General features: G+C 58.1%; 3 pseudogenes; all 3 read right to left on the bottom strand.

Annotated features, from left to right (window-relative positions):
• Window positions 1-1,984: 1,984 nt before the first annotated feature.
• On the bottom strand, window positions 1,985-2,191 carry LOC143432114 (U2 spliceosomal RNA; annotated as a pseudogene).
• Window positions 2,192-9,502: 7,311 nt separating this feature from the next.
• On the bottom strand, window positions 9,503-9,682 carry LOC143432111 (U2 spliceosomal RNA; annotated as a pseudogene).
• A 7,162-nt stretch (window positions 9,683-16,844) lies between these two features.
• LOC143432125 (U2 spliceosomal RNA) lies at window positions 16,845-17,022 on the bottom strand (annotated as a pseudogene).
• Window positions 17,023-23,158: the final 6,136 nt, after the last annotated feature.

Consider the following 23,158-nt stretch of genomic DNA (forward strand, 5'->3'; position numbering starts at 1 on the left):
CCCGCCTCTTCCTCCCAGCTGCTGCGGGCGCCGCCGGACTCCTCTTCTTCCCCTTAGAGGGGGCAGGGGGCGTGGTGGAGGTGCCCCCTGAACTTCTCCCCTTGACCCCCGACCCGCTGCTGGTCCTCGTGGTATTGGGGCTCGCCTCGTCCGCGGAGGAGCGCCGGCTTCGCTGGAATAGCGCCGCGAGGGTGACGGAGCTTGGTGTTGCGGCGCTCGAACCCACTGTCGTTGTTGTTGTTGTGGTCGTGGTCGTATTAGTCCTTTTTGTTGTCCCGGCGGTGGGTGGACGAGTTCCTCGCCGGGGTTGCGTGGTGGTGGTTGCATTTATCCTCGTTGACTTGGTGGAGGAGGCCCCTCTCGTAGTCGTCTTGGTTGCAGTAGAAGCAGCCGTCCCCGATGCCGCTCTAGAAACAGCGGGTCGAGTATTAGCTGTTATTGTCGGTGTTGTTATTGTTGTTGTTGTTGTTGTTGTTGTTTTTGTTGTAGTGGAGGCACACGTTGTAGTGCCCCCACAGGTCACCGGGGACGCCCCCAGAGGGGGAAAGGAAGCCTCGTTCTCGGTGGAGAACGCCTCCACCGCGTCAACGGGTCGCGACTCGGCAACGCTGTCGCCGGGCGTTGCGCGGGCGGCACTCCCTGCAAGGGAGTTGTGTCTAACGGAGACACACGGACCCCCGGTGGCTGGATGACGGACCTGGTGGTGCGCCTTCACCTTCTTCAGCGCATACGCGCTGTCGTCGGAGAAGCCGCACTCAGCGCAGGTCCATCGCTTTATCGCACCGGGGTGATGTAATTTCAGGTGTTTGAATAAATCCGTGTGTCTCAGATAGACACACGCTCCCTTTTTGCACGCAGTTCTGCCGACAAAGCAGAACGGGCAAGGAAATTCTGCCGGGAACGGGTAAAGCAGCTTCACCACGCATTCAGTATTACTAGAATTGTTGCTGCTATTACCCGCCATCGTGAAGATAGTGTCGCAACGCAACACACGGCTCGTCTAATAAAACAAATAAGTTATAATAATAAAACAAAACGCTCACCGGAGCAAACACAGACGGTTAACGGTCGATCGAGACGAACACGTAAGACAAGGGACAATAATAAATAAGTATATACACTAAAGAAGACAAGGGACAACGCGAACGCGAACGCGAATAAATTAATATATTAATACAGGTTAACGGACGGATGAATCTAATAAAATAAAGTAAAATAAAATAAAATAAAACGATTCCGCTGTGCCCGGTGGACACAGCCCCGCACGAACGAACCGTGCTTCGCGTACGTGCCTAGCAACCGCAAACGGTTTAACTTTTCACGACACTCCACACGGCCTGGAAAACTCCGGACCGCGACGTATCGAGTTACACGGGGTGTAAAGGGCCTCCGTGTACCCCGATCTCTTAATTAAAACAAATAAACGGTGAATTTAATCAAACTAATTGCTGCTATTTCGCAGCGACGACCCGTAAAATCGAGCAAAAAACTCGAATTACGGGCGTACGTGCAAACAGTCTAACACCCAAAATACGGAGAGGTCGAATTCAAAACCAACGGCTATAAGTGTAAAGTTTACACTTATAACCGGGTACAAGGACGAACAAACCGAATCTACTCGGATTCAAACTCCTCGGAGGTTGAAATGGTCGACCTAGGAGGAGGGACGTCACGTATGGACGTCTAACGTCTACCCGATGCGTTCAACACCACCGCATCGGGAGCACTTTAAACTAATCACGCGAAATGGGACCTCCACCGAAATTCCAAGTGTTAGACTTACCAAGTCCAGAGTCCACCAGCAAGCCGAACGCACTGAACACTGCACCAAACACGAGCACAGCACGCGCGACGCGGATGATAACGCGACACTCCGGTGAGCGAGTCGGAAAAACACAGAATAAAATGATACTAAAAGCTACTGACGGAGAAGATCAAGTGTGTGGGTTTAATGGTTAAAAGAATATATCTGATCTTTGGAAACTCTTATTGAGCCGGTCCCAGAGGCACTGCAATACTGGGTCGACTCGCGGCGGAGGTGGAGCAAGCCCCAGCGGTCCGCCTTTTTCCAAAAATCAGGTTAATATTCTGACTCCTAATGAGGAGTGTATCAGATATTAAGCTGATAAGAACAGATAAGACGTTTATTTTAGCAATTAATGTTCCCCCGGGGCCGAAGCCCCAGGGGTATACACTTATTTTACAGGATAATTCGTGTTACTTCCGCACAAATTCGATCAAAAGATACAAATATAATACATAGGATAGTGCTGTGGGACAAGTCCCTAGAGCGTCCATTGTGAATGTAGTCGATTTAAAGTGAAATGAACATTGCATCGTTCAATAGATTGTCGCAAGATATCAACAAGTATCGTGACACAAGGCACGGTTTAACAAATTAGCTTTTCGATAAAATATCAATATGATAACATAGAATATAAAGAAAAATAAATAATTTATGTATAAGGAATATATCATCTTCAACGTAGTATGACGCGTAGCACGATGGGCTCGATGAGTTCGGAGCATCAGTGTGCGGGTATACGCCTTACTGTAGTCGCTCAAGAAGGGTCGAGGGGTCCCAGCCGCAACCGAGTGGTCCATAGGGACAGCAGCTAGTACTCAGGTTGTAATGGAATATAATAAAACAATAAATATAGTGAAATAGAATAAAATAGAATAATACAGTCAACCAAAGTAAAATAAATAAAGTAGTGTATAGTATGGCACAGTAAGGTAAGCGCATAAATAAGTAGAAAAATAATACGGAGAAAGCATTAAGGGACGAAATGAGAAAGAATAAGTTATAATAGGATAAAAACAATATACAGTGAGGTAGGTAGACTAAAAACAGAACAAAGTCAGGTGAATAAAATAGAATCCAATAAAGAAAGATAGATAAGATAGAATACAATAGAGAGAGTTAAGTAAAATAAACTAAGTTATTTCAATTTAATTTAGTTTTTAATTCTCATTTCGCGTGGAGGCAATAGAGAAAGCGCAGACCAGACAGACCAAGCAGAATAAAATAAAATAAAATAAAGTAACATAGAATAAAATGAAATAAAATCCTTTGAAACAAGAGCTTACTACAGACCCTTGCGGCCAGTCCTCTCAACCCGCAGGTGTGGAGGCTTCAGGGATCCGCAGGCGACACCACCCCAGGGACGCGGGCGCCTCCACTGCTCCCGCTCAGCGCCGCCGATGTCGACTCCGCCTCGGACGTACCCCGTGGAGCCCGGTACTGACGCACCCCGGATACGTGCTCCACGTAAATATCCCTGGACCAAGCTATTGTCTCGGATATCATGAGACGCCTCATCAGCGCTGCATAACGCTGAGAGACGCGCAGCAGGTCCAGGACAAACTCGTTCCCCGGGTCCCACGCGCCCAGGGCGCCGACGACGAACGCATCTACGTGGACTCGGTAGCCGCGCCTCCGCAATGATTCGGCGAGGGGTTGATACTTGCGTATCTTCCCCATCCTCGCCTCCTCAATTGCCTCGAGAGTGTTCTCGAAAGGCACGGCCACGTCGACCACGACGATGTTTTTCGACAGCCCGTGCTCCACGACGATGTCGGGACGCAGGGCTGCCAGCTCGCCGTCGACCCCCGGGACGCGCTTGTTAACCCGGAGCTCACCTGGCAGACGGACAGCCGTCACGAGCCTATGAACGAGGTTGTCATGCCGCAGCTGCCGGGCAGCGGAGTGAGGACCGCAGTGGGAGAGCACGTGGGGAAGACCCTCGAACTCATGCCCGCAACGCCGGCAACGCTTGTCACCGGTCCCCCACCGACGTGCTCCATTTAGCGGCAACACGTCGAGGCGGGCCCGGTGAACGAAGCGCCAATCAGCGAAGCGGACATACCCCCCGGTGCGCAGAAAGTGGTTACTAACCGCGCAGCGGGAGGTCGCGTCGAAAACCTTCCCCTGGTCGGGCTTCGGAAGAAGCCTTTCCAGGTAGCAATCCCCCACTGCCGCCCTCAGCCTCCGCGTGACTTGGCCCTTGGCAGCAGGCGGCACAACAACGCTACGCCCATTCCGGGAGCGACACACAACCGAGAGCTCTTCACGGACCTCGTCCCATCTCCAACTAAATCCCAGCCGCGCACATGAACGAATCCCGACGTTCCTTACTCGCGACCAGAACGAAGCCCGGCCCGCCGATGGCCTCGCCATCTCGCCCGACAAAGAGCCGGAGAGATAGTCGGCAAGGCCCCTGCTCCCAAGGGTCCGACCGGCCTTCTCCCGCACGGCGTCACACAGCGCTGACCTGGCCAAGTCCGCGACGACCGGATCGCTCGCATTCAGTAACCTGAACGCGTGCGACACGGCCGCCACGTCGGCCAGATCCACCAGCGGGAGGAGGCCGCACCCACCCCAAGCGGGGGGGATATAGACCAGCTCCGCACTGGCACGCTGCGGGAGGTGCAACCACCTCTTTACCGTGCGTTTGATGACCCTGTCGGCATCGGCTAAAGCGGTTCTTCGCACGTGGCCTCCCCTGAACGCGAAATCGAGGCGTGGCAACAAGAATGTCGCCACGGTCTCGATTTTTTGCCAGGGGGCGAGCAGGGAATCGTCGACCGCGCGAAGATCTACTAACAAGGCTTGGATCGTCGGATACGGGGTTTGGTCGATCCGAACCTCGGTCGGCACTCCCAGATGCTCGTAACTCTGCCCCTCCGACAGGGCAGGAACGAGTCCCCCGACTAGACGGAACTCGGTGCCAGCGACTCTCCCGTCCCCTCTAATGTGCAGGGTTGCACACTTCGAGGGGTTGAAGGAGAGCCCCAGCTGCCGAGCCGTCCCCTCTGCTGCTTGCAATAGCCTCCCCATGCCGTCAACGGATGACGCGACGAGTGCCACATCGTCCGCGTACGCCAGGGCTGTCACCTTATGCCCTCTCACACTCAGACCCTCCACCGAGTCCACGGCCCCGCGAACCATGGCCTCAATGGAAAGGTCGAATAGGATCGGGCTAAGTGGGCAGCCCTGCCTCACCCCCGACTTCATGGGGATCCAGGGCGTGTACCCTTCAGCGGTACGGACCCGCGTCGCCACGCCGTCGTAAAGGCTGGCGACGATGTTGATGAGCGGCCGGGGAGCGCCGGCACCGGCCAGCGAATCGATGATGGTGGCGTGGGGAACCGATCCGAAAGCGTTGGCCAGATCCAACCACGCCACCACCACCTCCCTACGCTGCTTACGAGCGGCAGCCATGGCCTGCTGAAGCACAAAGTTGTGCTCCAGACAGCCTTCGAAGGGCAAGAAGCCCTTCTGTGCTTGGCTGAGCCGCTTGTTGACTACGGCCCAACGAGTGAGCCGATCGGCGACGACCGCCGCGAAGAGCTTGGGGGTGACATCACCCAGGGCGATAGGCCTCCAATTCGATAGGTCCTCGCGATCACCCTTCTTGAAAAGGAGGACGGTGTTGGACTGCTTCCAGCGCCCCGGAATCTTCTCCATGCGGCGGCAGGTGTTGAATACCGCCGTAAGGAGGACCGCTCCTGGGTCCCCCCTCCGTAGGTCACCATAGGTCAGACCGTCGGGTCCGGCGGAAGAAGCAAGCTTCATCCGCTTTAGCCGACGGCTGACCTCGGCTTCCGTGAAGGGGGAAACCAGGGCATCGTTCGACTCAGTGGTCGGGTCCTCCCCATAGAGAGAGGGAAGGCTACCAGGGCGGGCTCGGAGCGAGTAAACGTTCGTAAAGTGCTCCTGGACCCGTTCCAGGGGCACACTGCAATGGGGAGATTCTCCGGCGAGAATCTCCCGCACCGCGCGCTTCCGATCCGCCCTGAAAAGACGTTGAATTCGGGTAGCCTCCCCTACGCGATCCGGGACGCTGGGAGGGCCATCGCTCACCATCGAATTGGCCACATCGCCCCGACGCCCCTCACTCCCCGCGACCGGCCGGCGCCGACCGGCCCCCCCGTTGGAGGCGGCACTCCGTGCGCCAGCCCCGGGTCCCGCGGCCCTCCGCCCCTGAAAGTACTCGTCCACCTTCGTGGCGAGCGCCTCCAGTTGCTCGAGTGATCCCACCCCCTCCGCGAAGGCCACTAACCGCGCCCTTGCGGCAACGTCCACCTCCCGGCGTCCCCTAGATCGGGGTCTACCGGTTGGTGGCGCGCCGGACGCAGCGTCGCGACCTCCACCTCGGGGATGGGGCACCCTAGATTGCCGCGGGACCCGAGGCTGAGACGCCCCGCCTACCCGCTCGCAAGCAGCCGGGAGGCCCGATGTCGCTGTCCCGCGCCGCCGCCCCACGGTCGCTGCAGGTGCACGACCGCCTCTGGTACCCGCACGATACCCACGTGTCGCACTCACCGGGTGGCTTTCCCGAATGCTCGACGGGGCCGTCCTCACCGGAGCCTCCACGACGACGCTGCCCCGGGATGATGACGCGGGCGGGTCCCGCGCGCCTCCACACCTGCAAACACAAACACACCCCCGGTTTCGCCCGGGGGAGTCAATAAAATTGTCATTATTGACCGGACTAGTTGCCCGGTCGGTCAACGAATAAAATCTATTACTAGACAATAAATTATCTAAGTTGAGGCCCCCTTCCTCTTCCCTGGGGAGCCTCGGTGACCTTCGGGTGGAGGTAACCGGAGCCTCCACCCGCGGGGACGGCTGCCTTGGGGCCTCCTCATCCCCCGACGAATCCGTGGTGGAAGTAATGGTGCGGTCCACCCACCGCCTTCTCCTCGCCGCTCCTGGTGTCGTGCTCTGCCGTCCCCTCGCGGCGCTCGTATTGCTCCTGTTGTTGTTGTTGCTGCTACTGGAGCTGCTACTGCTACTGCTGCTGCTGCTGCCGCTGCTCCCCAAGCAGCGGCGCCTCCGCCTTGTCCGGGCCGGTCCCTCCTTGGGGACGGCCGCCGGCGCTCTCTCGTCATCCGACGATGACGACGAAGATTCCCGTATGGTGGGGAGGGGCCTGGGCGAAGGTAGGGACCTCCTCTTCTCGGTCCCCTCCCCACGCGCCTCCACCCGAAGGGACACTCCGGTGGTCTGGGTGTCCCCTCTGCCCCCCGGAGGGGACAGGCGTCCCCGAATGGGCCTCTTCGCGGACGACCCAGGCGGGAGGGACGTCGCCCGAGTCGTCCTGGCTGGCGGGGTGGAGGCGCGGCCCGTGGCTGGCGGCGTCCGCGCCGCGACGGTGACCGCCACAGGTGACACGACGGCCACCGTCATTATAGGCGAGCCACGGACCGATGTCGTCATCGTCGTGGTAGTAAGCGTGGCCGGAGCGCTGCAGGGCGTGGGTGGTGGGCCCTGCAGTGGTGGTGTCGCTAGGGGGGCGCTGGAGGTGGTGGACGCGCCCCCCATCCTCTTCGCTGCCGCCCGCGTGATCCTGGGCAACGCGGGCGGGAGAGACGTAGCTCTGGTGTTTCTTGACACCACCGCCGCTCCAGCCACGGCGGACGGGCTACCCCGGGTGACCTCCGCGAATGTTGTGGAGGGGGTCACCCTCCTCGCCGGTAAGATGCGTCGGGGCGGGTCGGGTTGGGGAGGCTCGGTCGACGCCCGCCTCTTCCTCCCGGCTGCTGCGGGCGCCGCCAGACTCCTCTTCTTCCCCTTAGAGGGGGCAGGGGGCGTGGTGGAGATGCCCCCTGAACTTCTCCCCTTGGCCCCCGACCCGCTGCTGGTCCTTGTGGTATTGGGGCTCGCCTCGTCCGCGGAGGAGCGCCGGCTTCGTTGAAATAGCGCCGCGAGGGTGACGGTGCTCCTCGTTGCGGCGCTCGAACCCACTGTCGTTGTTGTTGTTGTGGTCGTGGTCGTATTTGTCCTTTTTGTTGTCCCGGCGGTGGGTGGACGAGTTCCTCGCCGGGGTTGCGTGGTGGTGGTTGCACTTATCCTCATTGACTTGGTGGAGGAGGCCCCTCTCGTAGTCGTCTTGGTTGCAGTAGAAGCAGCCGTCCCCGATGCTCTAGAAACAGCGGATCGATTATTAGCTGTTATTATCGGTGTAGTTATTGTTGTTGTTGTTGTTGTTGTTTTTGTTGTAGTGGAGGCACACGTTGTAGTGCCCCCACAGGTCACCGGGGACGCCCCCAGAGGGGGAAAGGAAGCCTCGTTCTCGGTGGAGAACGCCTCCACCGCGTCACGAGGTCGCGACTCGGCAACGCTATCGCCGGGCGTTGCGCGGGCGGCACTCCCTGCAAGGGAGTTGTGTCTAACGGAGACACACGGACCCCCGGTGGCTGGATGACGGACCTGGTGGTGCGCCTTCACCTTCTTTAGCGCATAAGCGCTATCGTCGGCGAAGCCGCACTCAGCGCAGGTCCATCTTTTGATAGCACCGGGGTGATGTAATTTTAGATGTTTGAATAAATCCGTGTGTCTCAGATAGACACACGCTCCCTTTCTGCACACCGTTCTGCCTACAAAGCAGAAGGGGCAGGGAAATTCGGCAGGGAACGGGTAATGCAGTATCACCACGCTATTCTCACTTGAACTTGTATTATTACTGCTGTTACCCGCCATCGTTACGATAGTGTCGCAACGCAACACACGGCTCGTCTAATAAAATAAATAATATCAAATAATAAAACAATACGCTCACCGGAGCAAACACAAACGGTTAACGGTCGATCGAGACGAACACGTAGGACAAAGGACAATAATAAATAAGTATATACACTAGAGAAGACAAGGGACAACGCGATCGCGAACGCGAATAAATTAATCAGATAATACAAATTAACGACGAAACTGGCTCTAATAAACTAAAATAAAATAATATAAAACAAATCCGCTGTGCCCGGTGGACACAGCCCCGCACGAACGAACCGTGCTTCGCGTACGTGACCAGCAACCGCAAACGGTTTAACTTTCCACGACACTCCACACGGCCTGGAAAACTCCGGACCGCGACGTATCGAGTTACACGGGGTGTAAAGGGCCTCCGTGTACCCCGATCTCTTAATTAAAACAAATAAACGGTGAATTTAATTAAACTAATTGCTGCTATTTCGCAACGACGACCCGTAAAATCGAGCAAAAAACTCGAATTACGGGCGTACGTGCAAACAGTCTAACACCCAAAACACGGAGAGGTCGAATTCAAACCCAACGGCTATAAGTGTAAAGTTTACACTTATAACCGGGTATAAGGTCAGACAAACCGATTCTACTCGGATTCAAACTCCTCGGAGGTCGAAATGGTCGACCTAAGAGGAGGGACGTCACGTATGGACGTCTGACGTCTACCCGATGCGTTCAACACCACCGCATCGGGAGCACTTTAAACTAATCACGCGAAATGGGACCTCCACCGAAATTCCAAGTGTTAGACTTACCAAGTCCAGAGTCCACCAGCAAGCCGAACGCACTGAACACTGCACCAAACACGAGCACAGCACGCGCGACGCGGATGAAGACGCGACACTCCGGTGAGCGAGTCGGAAAAACACAGATTAAATAAATACTTAAGCTACTGACGGGAAAGATCAAGTGTGTGGGTTTGACTAGATAAAGTAAAACTGATTCTTGGAAAAGGCTTATTGAGCCGGTCCCAGAGGCACTGCAATACTGGGTCGACTCGCGGCGGAGGTGGAGCAAGCCCCAGCGGTCCGCCTTTTTCCAAAAATCAGGTTAATATTCTGACTCCTAATGAGGAGTGTATCAGATATTAAGCTGATAAGAACAGATAAACGCTTCTTTATTTTCAAATAATGTTCCCCTGAGGCCGAGGCCCCAGGGGTATACAATTATTACACAACAAGTAATCGTGTTCTCTCCGCACGAATACACAATAAAATAAGTATAATATAACAATGCCGGGGTAAACCCCACGCAGCGTCCCTTACTAACTACCGCAATAGGGCGTTTAATACCTCTCGATATAATTAATAATAGTACAATGGACAGTAGATTCTGGTCCATGCATCCAATATAACAAACTTAAACATAACATTTGAATAGCAGGTTGAGAATCCATAACAATCCTCACAGTATACCAATAGCTTGTAGATCTTATAATCAGCGAGGTATAATTTTAGATATTATCACAGTGCGGATCGGCGCTTTCTGCAGTCAAACATGTAGGGTCGGGTGACGACCACCACAGAGCCATGAATGGAAATATACAGCGGGTCCCCACATCTTCTTCGCCCGGTAGTAGCTAATGACCATACCAAAGGTGAGTAGTGGTCCAAGTCAGGCATAGTAATAATTATAATTAAAGAAAACCATGGCTGAGCACTACCAACGGCTTGTAAACAAACAAAAATATAAACAAATGAATAAGTGTGCAGGAAAGAAACATAGATTAAGATAGAAAAATAGAAGTAGAAAGAAGGTAGAGAAATATAAATGTACCATAATAGACTAGAATAGATGTATAACATCAGATAGAATAGAATATATATACTTATATACATATACACAAGTACATATTGATGTATATCGAGATACTCAAGCCATGTGGAGGCCATGGGGATCCGTTTTTAGGCTCCTAGTGGGACGACCACCCAATCCGCAGGTGTGGAGGCTTCAGGGATCCGCAGGCGACACCACCCCAGGGACGCGGGCGCCTCCACTGCTCCCGCTCAGCGCCGCCGATGTCGACTCCGCCTCAGACGTACCCCGTGGAGCCCGGTACTGACGCACCCCGGATACATGCTCCACGTAGATATCTCTGGACCAGGCTATTGTCTCAGATATCATGAGACGCCTCATCAGCGCTGCATAACGCTGAGAGACGCGCAGCAGGTCCAGGACGAACTCGTTTCCCGGGTCCCACGCGCCCAGGGCGCCGACGACGAACGCATCTACGTGGACTCGGTAGCCGCGCCTCCGCAATGATTCGGCGAGGGGTTGATACTTGCGTATCTTCCCCATCCTCGCCTCCTCAATTGCCTCGAGAGTGTTCTCGAAAGGCACGGCCACGTCGACCACGACGATGTTTTTCGACAGCCCGTGCTCCACGACGATGTCGGGACGCAGGGCTGCCAGCTCGCCGTCGACTCCCGGGACGCGCTTATTGACCCGGATCTCCCCTGGCAGACGGGCAGCCGCCACGAGCCTATGAACGAGGCCGTCATGCCGCAGCTGCCGGGCAGCGGAGTGAGGACCGCAGTGGGAGAGCACGTGGGGAAGGCCCTCGAACTCATGCCCGCAACGCCGGCAACGCTTGTCACCGGTCCCCCACCGACGTGCCCCATTTAGCGGCAACACGTCGAGGCGGGCCCGGTGAACGAAGCGCCAATCAGCGAAGCGGACATACCCCCCGGTGCGCAGAAAGTGGTTACTGACCGCGCAACGGGAGGTCGCGTCGAAAACCTTCCCCTGGTCAGGCTTCCGAAGAAGCCTTTCCAGGTAGCACTCTCCCACTGCTGCCCTCAGCCTCCGCGTGACTTGGCCCTTGGCAGCAGGCGGCACAACAACGCTACGCCCATTCCGGGAGCGGCACACAACCGAGAGCTCTTCACGGACCTCGTCCCATCTCCAACTAAATCCAAGCCGCGCACATGAACGAATTCCGACGTTCCTTACTCGCGACCAGAACGAAGCTCGGCCCGCCGATGGCCTCGCCATCTCGCCCGACAAAGAGCCGGAGAGATAGTCGGCAAGGCCCCTGCTCCCAAGGGTCCGACCGGCCTTCTCCCGCACGGCGTCACACAGCGCTGACCTGGCCAAGTCCGCAACGACCGGATCGCTCGCATTCAATAACCTGAACGCGTGCGACACGGTCGCCACGTCGGCCAGATCCACCAGCGGGAGAAGGCCGCACCCACCCCAAGCGGGGGGGATATAGACCAGCTCCGCACTGGCACGCTGCGGGAGGTGCAACCACCTCTTTACCGTGCGTTTGATGACCCTGTCGGCATCGGCTAAAGCGGTTCTTCGCACGTGGCCTCCCCTGAACGCGAAATCGAGGCGTGGCAACAAGAATGTCGCCACGGTCTCGATTTTTTGCCAGGGGGCGAGCAGGGAATCGTCGACCGCGCGAAGATCTACTAGTAAGGCTTGGATCGTCGGATACGGGGTTTGGTCGATCCGAACCCCGGTCGGCACTCCCAGATGCTCGTAACTCTGCCCCTCCGACAGGGCAGGAACGAGTCCCCCGACTAGACGGAACTCGGTGCTAGCGACTCTCCCGTCCCCTCTAATGTGCAGGGTTGCACACTTCGAGGGGTTGAAGGAGAGCCCCAGCTGCCGAGCCGTCCCCTCTGCTGCTTGCAACAGCCTTCCCATTCCGTCGACGGATGACGCGACGAGTGCCACGTCGTCTGCGTACGCCAGGGCTGTCACCTTATGCCCTCTCACACTCAGACCCTCCACCGAGTCCACGGCCCCGCGAACCATGGCCTCAATGGAAAGGTCGAATAGGATCGGGCTAAGTGGGCAGCCCTGCCTCACCCCCGACTTCATGGGGATCCAGGGCGTGTACCCTTCAGCGGTACGGACCCGCGTCGCCACGCCGTCGTAAAGGCTGGCGACGATGTTGATGAGCGGCCGGGGAGCGCCGGCACCGGCCAGCGAATCGATGATGGTGGCGTGGGGAACCGAACCGAAAGCGTTGGCCAGATCCAACCACGCCACCACCACCTCCCTACGCTGCTTACGAGCGGCAGCCATGGCCTGCTGAAGCACAAAGTTGTGCTCCAGACAGCCTTCGAAGGGCAAGAAGCCCTTCTGTGCTTGGCTGAGCCGCTTGTTGACTACGGCCCAACGAGTGAGCCGATCGGCGACGACCGCCGCGAAGAGCTTGGGGGTGACATCACCCAGGGCGATAGGCCTCCAATTCGATAGGTCCTCGCGATCACCCTTCTTGAAAAGGAGGACGGTGTTGGACTGCTTCCAGCGCCCCGGAATCTTCTCCATGCGGCGGCAGGTGTTGAATACCGCCGTAAGGAGGACCGCTCCTGGGTCCCCCCTCCGTAGGTCACCATAGGTCAGACCGTCGGGTCCGGCGGAAGAAGCAAGCTTCATCCGCTTTAACCGACGGCTGACCTCGGCTTCCGTGAAGGGGGAAACCAGGGCATCGTTCGACTCAGTGGTCGGGTCCTCCCCATAGAGAGAGGGAAGGCTACCAGGGCGGGCTCGGAGCGAGTAAACGTTCGTAAAGTGCTCCTGGACCCGTTCCAGGGGCACACTGCAATGGGGAGATTCTCCGGCGAGAATCTCCCGCACCGCGCGCTTCCGATCCGCCCTGAAGAGACGTTGAATTCGGGTAGCCTCCCCTACGCGATCCGGGACGCTGGGAGGGCCATCGCTCACCATCGAATTGGCCACATCGCCCCGACGCCCCTCACTCCCCGCGACCGGCCGGCGCCGACCGGCCCCCCCGCTGGAGGCGGCACTCCGTGCGCCAGCCCCGGGTCCCGCGGCCCTCCGCCCCTGAAAGTACTCGTCCACCTTCGTGGCGAGCGCCTCCAGTTGCTCGGGTGTTCCCACCCCCTCCGCGAAGGCCACTAACCGCGCCCTTGCGGCAACGTCCACCTCCCGGCGTCCCCTAGATCGGGGTCTACCGGTTGGTGGCGCGCCGGACGCAGCGTCGCGACCTCCACCTCGGGGATGGGGCACCCTAGATTGCCGCGGGGCCCGAGGCTGAGACGCCCCGCCTACCCGCTCGCAAGCAGCCGGGAGGCCCGATGTCGCTGTCCCGCGCCGCCGCCCCACGGTCGCTGCAGGTGCACGACCGCCTCTGGTACCCGCGCGATACCCACGTGTCGCACTCACCGGGTGGCTTTCCCGAATGCTCGACGGGGCCATCCTCACCGGAGCCTCCACGACGACGCTGCCCCGGGATGATGACGCGGGCGGGTCCCGCGCGCCTCCACACCTGCACACACAAACACACCCCCGGTTTCGCCCGGGGGAGTCATTAAAATTGTCATTATTGACCGGACTAGTTGCCCGGTCAGTCAACGGATAAAATCTATTTTCTAATAATAGATTATCTAAATTGAGGCCCCCTTCCTCCTCCCTGGGGAGCCTCGGTGACCTTCGAGTGGAGGGACCGGTTCCCTCCACCCGCGGGGACGGCTGCCTTGGGGCCACCTCTTCCCCCGACGAATCCGTGGTGGTTATAGTGCGGTCCACCCACCGCCTTCTCGCCGCTCCTGGTGTTGGTCCAGTCCGTCCCCTCGCGGCGCTCGTGTGGCTGTTCCTGCTGTTGCTGCTGCTGCTGCCACTGCTGCTGCTGCTGCTGCCGCTGCTGCCTATGCAGCGGCGCCTCCGCCTTGTCCGGGCCGGTCCCTCCTTGGGAACGGCCGCCGGCGCTCTCTCATCGTCCGACGATGACGACGATGACTCATGGATGGTGGGGAGGGGCCTGGGCGAAGGTAGGGACCTCCTCTTCTCGGTCCCCTCCCCACGCGCCTCCACCCGAAGGGACACCCCGGTGGTATGGGTGCCCCCTCTGACCCCCGGAGGGGACAGGCGTCCCCGAATCGGCCTCTTCGCGGACGACCCGGGCGGGAGGGACGTCGCCCGAGTCGTCCTGGCTGGCGGGGTGGAGGCGCGGCCCGTGGCTGGCGGCGTCCGTGCCGCGACGGTGACCGCCGTAGGTGTTAAGACGGCCACCGTCATTATCGGCGAGCCACGGACCGATGTCGTCACCGTCGTGGTGGTAAGTGTGGCCGGAGCGCTGCAGGGCGTGGGTGGTGGGCCCTGCAGTGGTGGTGTCGCTGGGGGGGCGCTGGAGGTGGTGGACGCGCCCCCCATCCTCTTCGCTGCCGCCCGCGTTATCCTGGGCAACGCGGGCGGGAGAGATGTAGCTCTGGTGTTTCTTGACACCACCGCCGCTCCAGCCACGGCGGACGGGCTGCCCCGGGTGACCTCCGCGAATGTTGTGGAGGGGGTCACTCTCCTCGCCGGTAAGATGCGTCGGGGCGGGTCGGGTTGGGGAGGCTCGGTCGACGCCCGCCTCTTCCTCCCAGCTGCTGCGGGCGCCGCCGGGCTCTTCTTCCCCCTTGCGGGGGCAGGGGGCGTGGTGGTAGAGCCCCCTGAAATCCTCCCCTTGGGCCCCGACCCGCTGCTGGTCCTGGTGGAGTTGGGGCTCGCCTCGTCCGCGGAGGAGCGCCGGCTTCGTTGTAAGAACGCCGCGAGGGTGACGGAGCTTCTCGTCGCGGCGCTACTCCCCACTACCTTCGTTGTCGTGGTTGTTATAGTTGCGGTGGTGGAGGTTCTCGACGTCCTTGCTGTTCCGGCGGTGGGTGGACGAGTTCCTCGCCGGGGTTGCGTGGTGGTTGTGCTGGTTCTCGTTGACGTCCTGGAGGAGGCCCCTCTCGACGCCGTGGATGTTGTTGTTGTCGTTGTTGTTACTGTGGCTGCAGTGGAGGCAGCCGTCCCCGATGCTCTGGAAACATTTGAGCTCTTAGCTAGTGTGGTTCGCGGTCTGGTGGAGGCACACGTTGTAGTGCCCCCACAGGTCACCGGGGACGCCCCCAGAGGGGGAAAAGAGGCCTCGTTCTCGGTGGAGAACGCCTCCACCGCGTCAACGGGTCGCGACTCGGCAACGCTGTCGCCGGGCGTTGCGCGGGCGGCACTCCCTGCAAGGGAGTTGTGTCTAACGGAGACACACGGACCCCCGGTGGCTGGATGACGGACCTGGTGGTGCGCCTTCACCTTCTTCAGCGCATACGCGCTGTCGTCGGCGAAGCCGCACTCAGCGCAGGTCCACCTTTTAATCGCACCGGGGTGATGTAATTTGAGGTGTTTAAATAAATCCGTGTGTCTCAGATAGACACACGCTCCCTTTTTGCACGCAGTTCTGCCGACAAAGCAGAACGGGCAAGGAAATTCTGCCGGGAACGGGTAATGCAGTATCACCACGCTATTCTCACTTGAACTTGTATTATTACTGCTATTACCCGCCATCGTGAAGATAGTGTCGCAACGCAACACACGGCTCGTCTAATAAAATAAATAAGTCAATAATAAAACAATACGCTCACCGGAGCAAACACAGACGGTTAACGGTCGAGCGAACGAACACGTAAGACAAAGGACAAATTGAATAAATAAATATATATACAGAATAGACAACGGACAATCCCGAACGCGAACGCGAATAAATTAATATATTAATACGGGTTAACGGACGGATGAATCTAATAAAATAAACTAAAATAAATTAATATAAAACAATTCCGCTGTGCCCGGTGGACACAGCCCCGCACGAACGAACCGTGCTTCGCGTACGTGCCTAGCAACCGCAAACGGTTTAACTTTCCACGACACTCCACACGGCCTGGAAAACTCCGGACCGCGACGTATCGAGTTACACGGGGTGTAAAGGGCCTCCGTGTACCCCGATCTCTTAATTAAAACAAATAAATCGGTGAATTTAATTAACTAATTGCTGCTATTACGCAGCGACGACCCGTAAAATCGAGCAAAAAATTCGATTTACGGGCGTACGTGCAAAGTCCAACACCCAAAATACGGAGAGGTCGAATTCAAAACCAACGGCTATAAGTGTAAGGTTTACACTTATAACCGGGTACAAGGACGAACAAACCGAATCTACTCGGATTCAAACTCCTCGGAGGTCGAAATGGTCGACCTAAGAGGAGGGACGTCAACTATGGACGTCTGACGTCTACCCGATGCGTTCAACACCACCGCATCGGGAGCACTTTAAACTAACTACGCGAAATGGGACCTCCACCGAAATTCCAAGTGTTAGACTTACCAAGTCCGAAGTCCACCAGCAAGCCGAACGCACTGAACACTGCACCACACACGAGCACAGCACGCGCGACGCGGATGATAACGCGACACTCCGGTGAGCGAGTCGAACACAAGTTAAAACAAATACTTAAGCTACTGATGGATAAATCAAAGTGGGTTTGACTAGATAAATAAATAAAACTGATTCTTGGAAAAGGCTTATTGAGCCGGTCCCAGAGGCACTGCAATACTGGGTCGACTCGCGGCGGAGGTGGAGCAAGCCCCAGCGGTCCGCCTTTTTCCAAAAATCAGGTTAATATTCTGACTCCTAATGAGGAGTGTATCAGATATTAAGCTGATAAGAACAGATAAAAAGCGTTTATTTATCAATTAATGTTCCCCTGGGGCCGAAGCCCCAGGGGTATACAGTAGATTTACAATATCTCCGTGTTTAATCCGCACGAATTATCAAATATAAAGTATTTTAATATAAGTTGTGCTGGGGACTAACCCCTGACGCATCATCTTATGTAGGGTTATAACAATAGTTTAATATACAAAATATATGACTTAACAATGTCTCAGTAAATATATATCTACATGACCGATCAATAGTCATACATACATCAGAATAGTTACAATAAACATCAATATAATATTGCACATTGCGCATAAGTATGTCGCGTAATATGTACACAGGCTCCGAACTTAGCCCATATCTAGCTATAGCTCCTTAAATATATAAGCGTCTTCATTCATAGCTCATGGTGCGGATGTACGCTTTTATCCGAGTCACGCATGCAGGGTCGGGAGAATACAGGCCGCCATATGGTGAGTGGAGGAGTTATACACCTAGATCTACTAATAGCTAGGTCACATAAAGAAGAAGAATGAAGAATAAATAAATAAATAAATAGATAAATAGTATAAAGGTATCTTAGAATGAACAGATCAAGTTAAATAATAAAATAAAATAACGTAGGATAAGGTAAAATAGAGTAGGAACAGTAGAGTCGAGTAAAATAAAATAAACAAAATAAATAAAATAGTATAGAAAACAATAAAATAAAATCAAGTCAATAGATAAATAAATAGATAGGTAAGTAACGTAAGATAAAATAAAATAAAATAAAATATATAGGGTAAGAAGAAAAAGAACAGAAAAATAGACTTGAATAGGATAAAATAAGATACCATAACTAGGGTAAAATCCGTTGATGTAAAATAGATTAGAGTAAAATACTTTCAGTGGAGGCCATACGAAGCTACTTCCTCTCCCGGCGGCTAGTCCTCTCAGCCCGCAGGTGTGGAGGCACTAAGGATCCGCAGGCGGCACCACCCCAGGGACGCGGGCGCCTCCACTGCTCCCGCTCAGCGCCGCCGATGTCGACCCCGCCTCGGACGTACCCCGTGGAGCCCGGTACTGACGCACCCCGGATACATGCTCCACGTAGATATCTCTGGACCAGGCTATTGTCTCAGATATCATGAGACGCCTCATCAGCGCTGCATAACGCTGAGAGACGCGCAGCAGGTCCAGGACAAACTCGTTTCCCGGGTCCCACGCGCCCAGGGCGCCGACGACGAACGCATCTACGTGGACTCGGTAGCCGCGCCTCCGCAATGATTCGGCGAGGGGCTGATACTTACGTATCTTCGCCATCCTCGCCTCCTCAATTGCCTCGAGAGTGTTCTCGAAAGGCACGGCCACGTCGACCACGACGATGTTTTTCGACAGCCCGTGCTCCACGACGATGTCGGGACGCAGGGCTGCCAGCTCGCCGTCGACTCCCGGGACGCGCTTATTGACCCGGATCTCCCCTGGCAGACGGGCAGCCGCCACGAGCCTATGAACGAGGTTGTCATGCCGCAGCTGCCGGGCAGCGGAGTGAGGACCGCAGTGGGAGAGCACGTGGGGAAGGCCCTCGAACTCATGCCCGCAACGCCGGCAACGCTTGTCACCGGTCCCCCACCGACGTGCTCCATTTAGCGGCAACACGTCGAGGCGGGCCCGGTGAACAAAGCGCCAATCAGCGAAGCGGACAAACCCCCCGGTGCGCAGAAAGTGGTTACTGACCGCGCAACGGGAGGTCGCGTCGAAAACCTTCCCCTGGTCGGGCTTCCGAAGAAGCCTTTCCAGGTAGCACTCTCCCACTGCTGCCCTCAGCCTCCGCGTGACTTGGCCCTTGGCAGCAGGCGGCACAACAACGCTACGCCCATTCCGGGAGCGACAAACGACCGAGAGTTCTTCACGAACCTCGTCCCATCTCCAACTGAATCCAAGCCGCGCACAAGAACGAATCCCGACGTTCCTTACTCGCGACCAGAACGAAGCCCGGCCCGCCGATGGCCTCGCCATCTCGCCCGACAAAGAGCCGGAGAGATAGTCGGCAAGGCCCCTGCTCCCAAGGGTCCGACCGGCCTTCTCCCGCACGGCGTCACACAGCGCTGACCTGGCCAAGTCCGCAACGACCGGATCGCTCGCATTCAATAACCTGAACGCGTGCGACACGGTCGCCACGTCGGCCAGATCCACCAGCGGGAGAAGGCCGCACCCACCCCAAGCGGGGGGGATATAGACCAGCTCCGCACTGGCACGCTGCGGGAGGTGCAACCACCTCTTTACCGTGCGTTTGATGACCCTGTCGGCATCGGCTAAAGCGGTTCTCCGCACGTGGCCTCCCCTGAACGCGAAATCGAGGCGTGGCAACAAGAATGTCGCCACGGTCTCGATTTTTTGCCAGGGGGCGAGCAGGGAATCGTCGACCGCGCGAAGATCTACTAGTAAGGCTTGGATCGTCGGATACGGGGTTTGGTCGATCCGAACCCCGGTCGGCACTCCCAGATGCCCGTAACTCTGCCCCTCCGACAGGGCAGGAACGAGTCCCCCGACTAGACGGAACTCGGTGCTAGAAACCCTCCCGTCCCCTCTGATGTGCAGGGTTGCACACTTCGAGGGGTTGAAGGAGAGCCCCAGCTGCCGAGCCGTCCCCTCTGCTGCTTGCAACAGCCTTCCCATTCCGCCGACGGATGACGCGACGAGTGCCACGTCGTCTGCGTACGCCAGGGCTGTCACCTTATGCCCTCTCACACTCAGACCCTCCACCGAGTCCACGGCCCCGCGAACCATGGCCTCAATGGAAAGGTCGAATAGGATCGGGCTAAGTGGGCAGCCCTGCCTCACCCCCGACTTCATGGGGATCCAGGGCGTGTACCCTTCAGCGGTACGGACCCGCGTCGCCACGCCGTCGTAAAGGCTGGCGACGATGTTGATGAGCGGCCGGGGAGCGCCGGCACCGGCCAGCGAATCGATGATGGTGGCGTGGGGAACCGAACCGAAAGCGTTGGCCAGATCCAACCACGCCACCACCACCTCCCTACGCTGCTTACGAGCGGCAGCCATGGCCTGCTGAAGCACAAAGTTGTGCTCCAGACAGCCTTCGAAGGGCAAGAAGCCCTTCTGTGCTTGGCTGAGCCGCTTGTTGACTACGGCCCAACGAGTGAGCCGATCGGCGACGACCGCCGCGAAGAGCTTGGGGGTGACATCACCCAGGGCGATAGGCCTCCAATTCGATAGGTCCTCGCGATCACCCTTCTTGAAAAGGAGGACGGTGTTGGACTTTTTCCAGCGCCCCGGAATCTTCTCCATGCGGCGGCAGGTGTTGAATACCGCCGTAAGGAGGACCGCTCCTGGGTCCCCCCTCCGTAGGTCACCATAGGTCAGACCGTCGGGTCCGGCGGAAGAAGCAAGCTTCATCCGCTTTAACCGACGGCTGACCTCGGCTTCCGTGAAGGGGGAAACCAGGGCATCGTTCGACTCAGTGGTCGGGTCCTCCCCATAGAGAGAGGGAAGGCTACCAGGGCGGGCTCGGAGCGAGTAAACGTTCGTAAAGTGCTCCTGGACCCGTTCCAGGGGCACACTGCAATGGGGAGATTCTCCGGCGAGAATCTCCCGCACCGCGCGCTTCCGATCCGCCCTGAAAAGACGTTGGATTCGGGTAGCCTCCCCTACGCGATCCGGGACGCTGGGAGGGCCATCGCTCACCATCGAATTGGCCACATCACCCCGACGCCCCTCACTCCCCGCGACTGGCCGGCGCCGACCGGCCCCCCCGTTGGAGGCGGCACTCCGTGCGCCAGCCCCGGGTCCCGCGGCCCTCCGCCCCTGAAAGTACTCGTCCACCTTCGTGGCGAGCGCCTCCAGTTGCTCGGGTGATCCCACCCCCTCCGCGAAGGCCACTAACCGCGCCCTTGCGGCAACGTCCACCTCCCGGCGTCCCCTAGATCGGGGTCTACCGGTTGGTGGCGCGCCGGACGCAGCGTCGCGACCTCCACCTCGGGGATGGGGCACCCTAGATTGCCGCGGGGCCCGAGGCTGAAACGCCCCGCCTACCCGCTCGCAAGCAGCCGGGAGGCCCGATGTCGCTGTCCCGCGCCGCCGCCCCACGGTCGCTGCAGGTGCACGACCGCCTCTGGTACCCGCACGATACCCACGTGTCACACTCACCGGGTGGCTTTCCCGAATGCTCGACGGGGCCGTCCTCACCGGAGCCTCCACGACGACGCTGCCCCGGGATGATGACGCGGGCGGGTCCCGCGCGCCTCCACACCTGCACACACAAATACACCCCCGGTTTCGCCCGGGGGAGTCAGTACAATTGTCATTATTGACCGGACTAGTTGCCCGGTCAGTCAACGAATAAAATCTATTTTCTAGTAATAAATTATCTAAATTGAGGCCCCCTTCCTCCTCCCTGGGGAGCCTCGGTGACCTTCGAGTGGAGGGACCGGTTCCCTCCACCCGCGGGGACGGCTGCCTTGGGGCCTCCTCTTCCCCCGACGAATCCGTGGTGGAAGTAATGGTGCGGTCCACCCACCGCCTCCTCGCCGCTCCTGGTGTTGTTCCAGACCGTCCCCTCGCGGCGCTCGTATTGCTCCTGTTCCTGTTGCTGCTGCTGCTGCTACTGCTACTGCTGCTGCTGCTGCCGCTGCTCCCCAAGCAGCGGCGCCTCCGCCTTGTCCGGGCCGGTCCCTCCTCAGACACGGCCGCCGGCGCTCTCTCATCGTCCGACGATGACGACGATGACTCATGGATGGTGGGGAGGGGCCTGGGCGAAGGTAGGGACCTCCTCTTCTCGGTTCCCTCCCCACGCGCCTCCACCCGAAGGGACACCCCGGTGGTCTGGGTGCCCCCTCTGACCCCCGGAGGGGACAGGCGTCCCCGAATCGGCCTCTTCGCGGACGACCCGGGCGGGAGGGACGTCGCCCGAGTCGTCCTGGCTGGCGGGGTGGAGGCGCGGCCCGTGGCTGGCGGCGTCCGCGCCGCGACGGTGACCGCCGTAGGTGTTTGGACGGCCACCGTCATTATAGGCGAGCCACGGACCGTGGTCGTCATCGTCGTGGTTGTTAATGTGGCCGGAGCGCTGCAGGGCGTAGGTGGAGGGCCCTGCAGTGGTGGTGTCGCTGGGGGGGTGCTGGAGGTGGTGGGCGCACCCCCCATCCTCTTCGCTGTGGCCCTGGTCACTCTCATTGGGACGGGCGGGAGAGACGTCGCCCTCATATTCCTCGACACCACCGCCGCTCCGGCCACGGCGGACGGGCTGCCCCTTGTGACCTCCGCGAAGGTGGTGGTTGGGGTCACTTTCCGGGCTGGTCCAGTTCGTCGGGGCGGACCGGGTTGGGGGGGCTCGGTCGACGCCCGCGCCTTCCTTGCGGTTGACGCGGACGCCGCCGGACTCTTCTTGTTTCTTGCAGGGGCAGGGGGCGTGGTGGTTTTGCCCCCTGAGGCCCTCCCCATTGACACCGGCCCGCCACTTGTCCTCGTCGACTTGGGGCTAGCCTCGTCCGCGGAGGAGCGCCGGCTTCGTTGGAATAGCGCCGCGAGGGTGACGGTGCTCCTCGTTGCGGCGCTGGAACCCACTGTCGTTGTTGTTGTTGTTGTTGGGGTCCTTGATGCTGTCGTCCCGGCGGTGGGTGGACGAGTTCCTCGCCGGGGTTGCGTGGTGGTGGCTCTGGTCCTTGTTGACGAAGTGGAGGAGGCCCCTTTCGTTGTCGTCTTAGCTGCAGTGTAAGCAGTCGTCCCCGATACTCTAGAAGTTGTGGTACGAGTATTAGTTACTGTTGTTGTTGTCTTTGTTGTTGTGGAGGCACAGGTCGTCGTGCCCCCACAGGTCACCGGGGACGCCCCCAGAGGGGGAAAAGAGGCCTCGTTCTCGGTAGAGAACGCCTCCACCGCGTCAACGGGTCGCGACTCGGCAACGCTGTCGCCGGGCGTTGCGCGGGCGGCACTCCCTGCAAGGGAGTTGTGTCTAACGGGGACACACGGACCCCCGGTGGCTGGGTGACGGACCTGGTGGTGCGCCTTCACCTTCTTCAGCGCATACGCGCTGTCGTCGGCGAAGCCGCACTCAGCGCAGGTCCATCTTTTGATAGCACCGGGGTGATGTAATTTTAGATGTTTGAATAAATCCGTGTGTCTCAGATAGACACACGCTCCCTTTCTGCACACCGTTCTGCCTACAAAGCAGAAGG

Source organism: Xylocopa sonorina, unplaced genomic scaffold (genome assembly GCF_050948175.1).
Source record: "Xylocopa sonorina isolate GNS202 unplaced genomic scaffold, iyXylSono1_principal scaffold0027, whole genome shotgun sequence".
NCBI classification, from domain to species: Eukaryota; Metazoa; Arthropoda; class Insecta; order Hymenoptera; family Apidae; genus Xylocopa; species Xylocopa sonorina.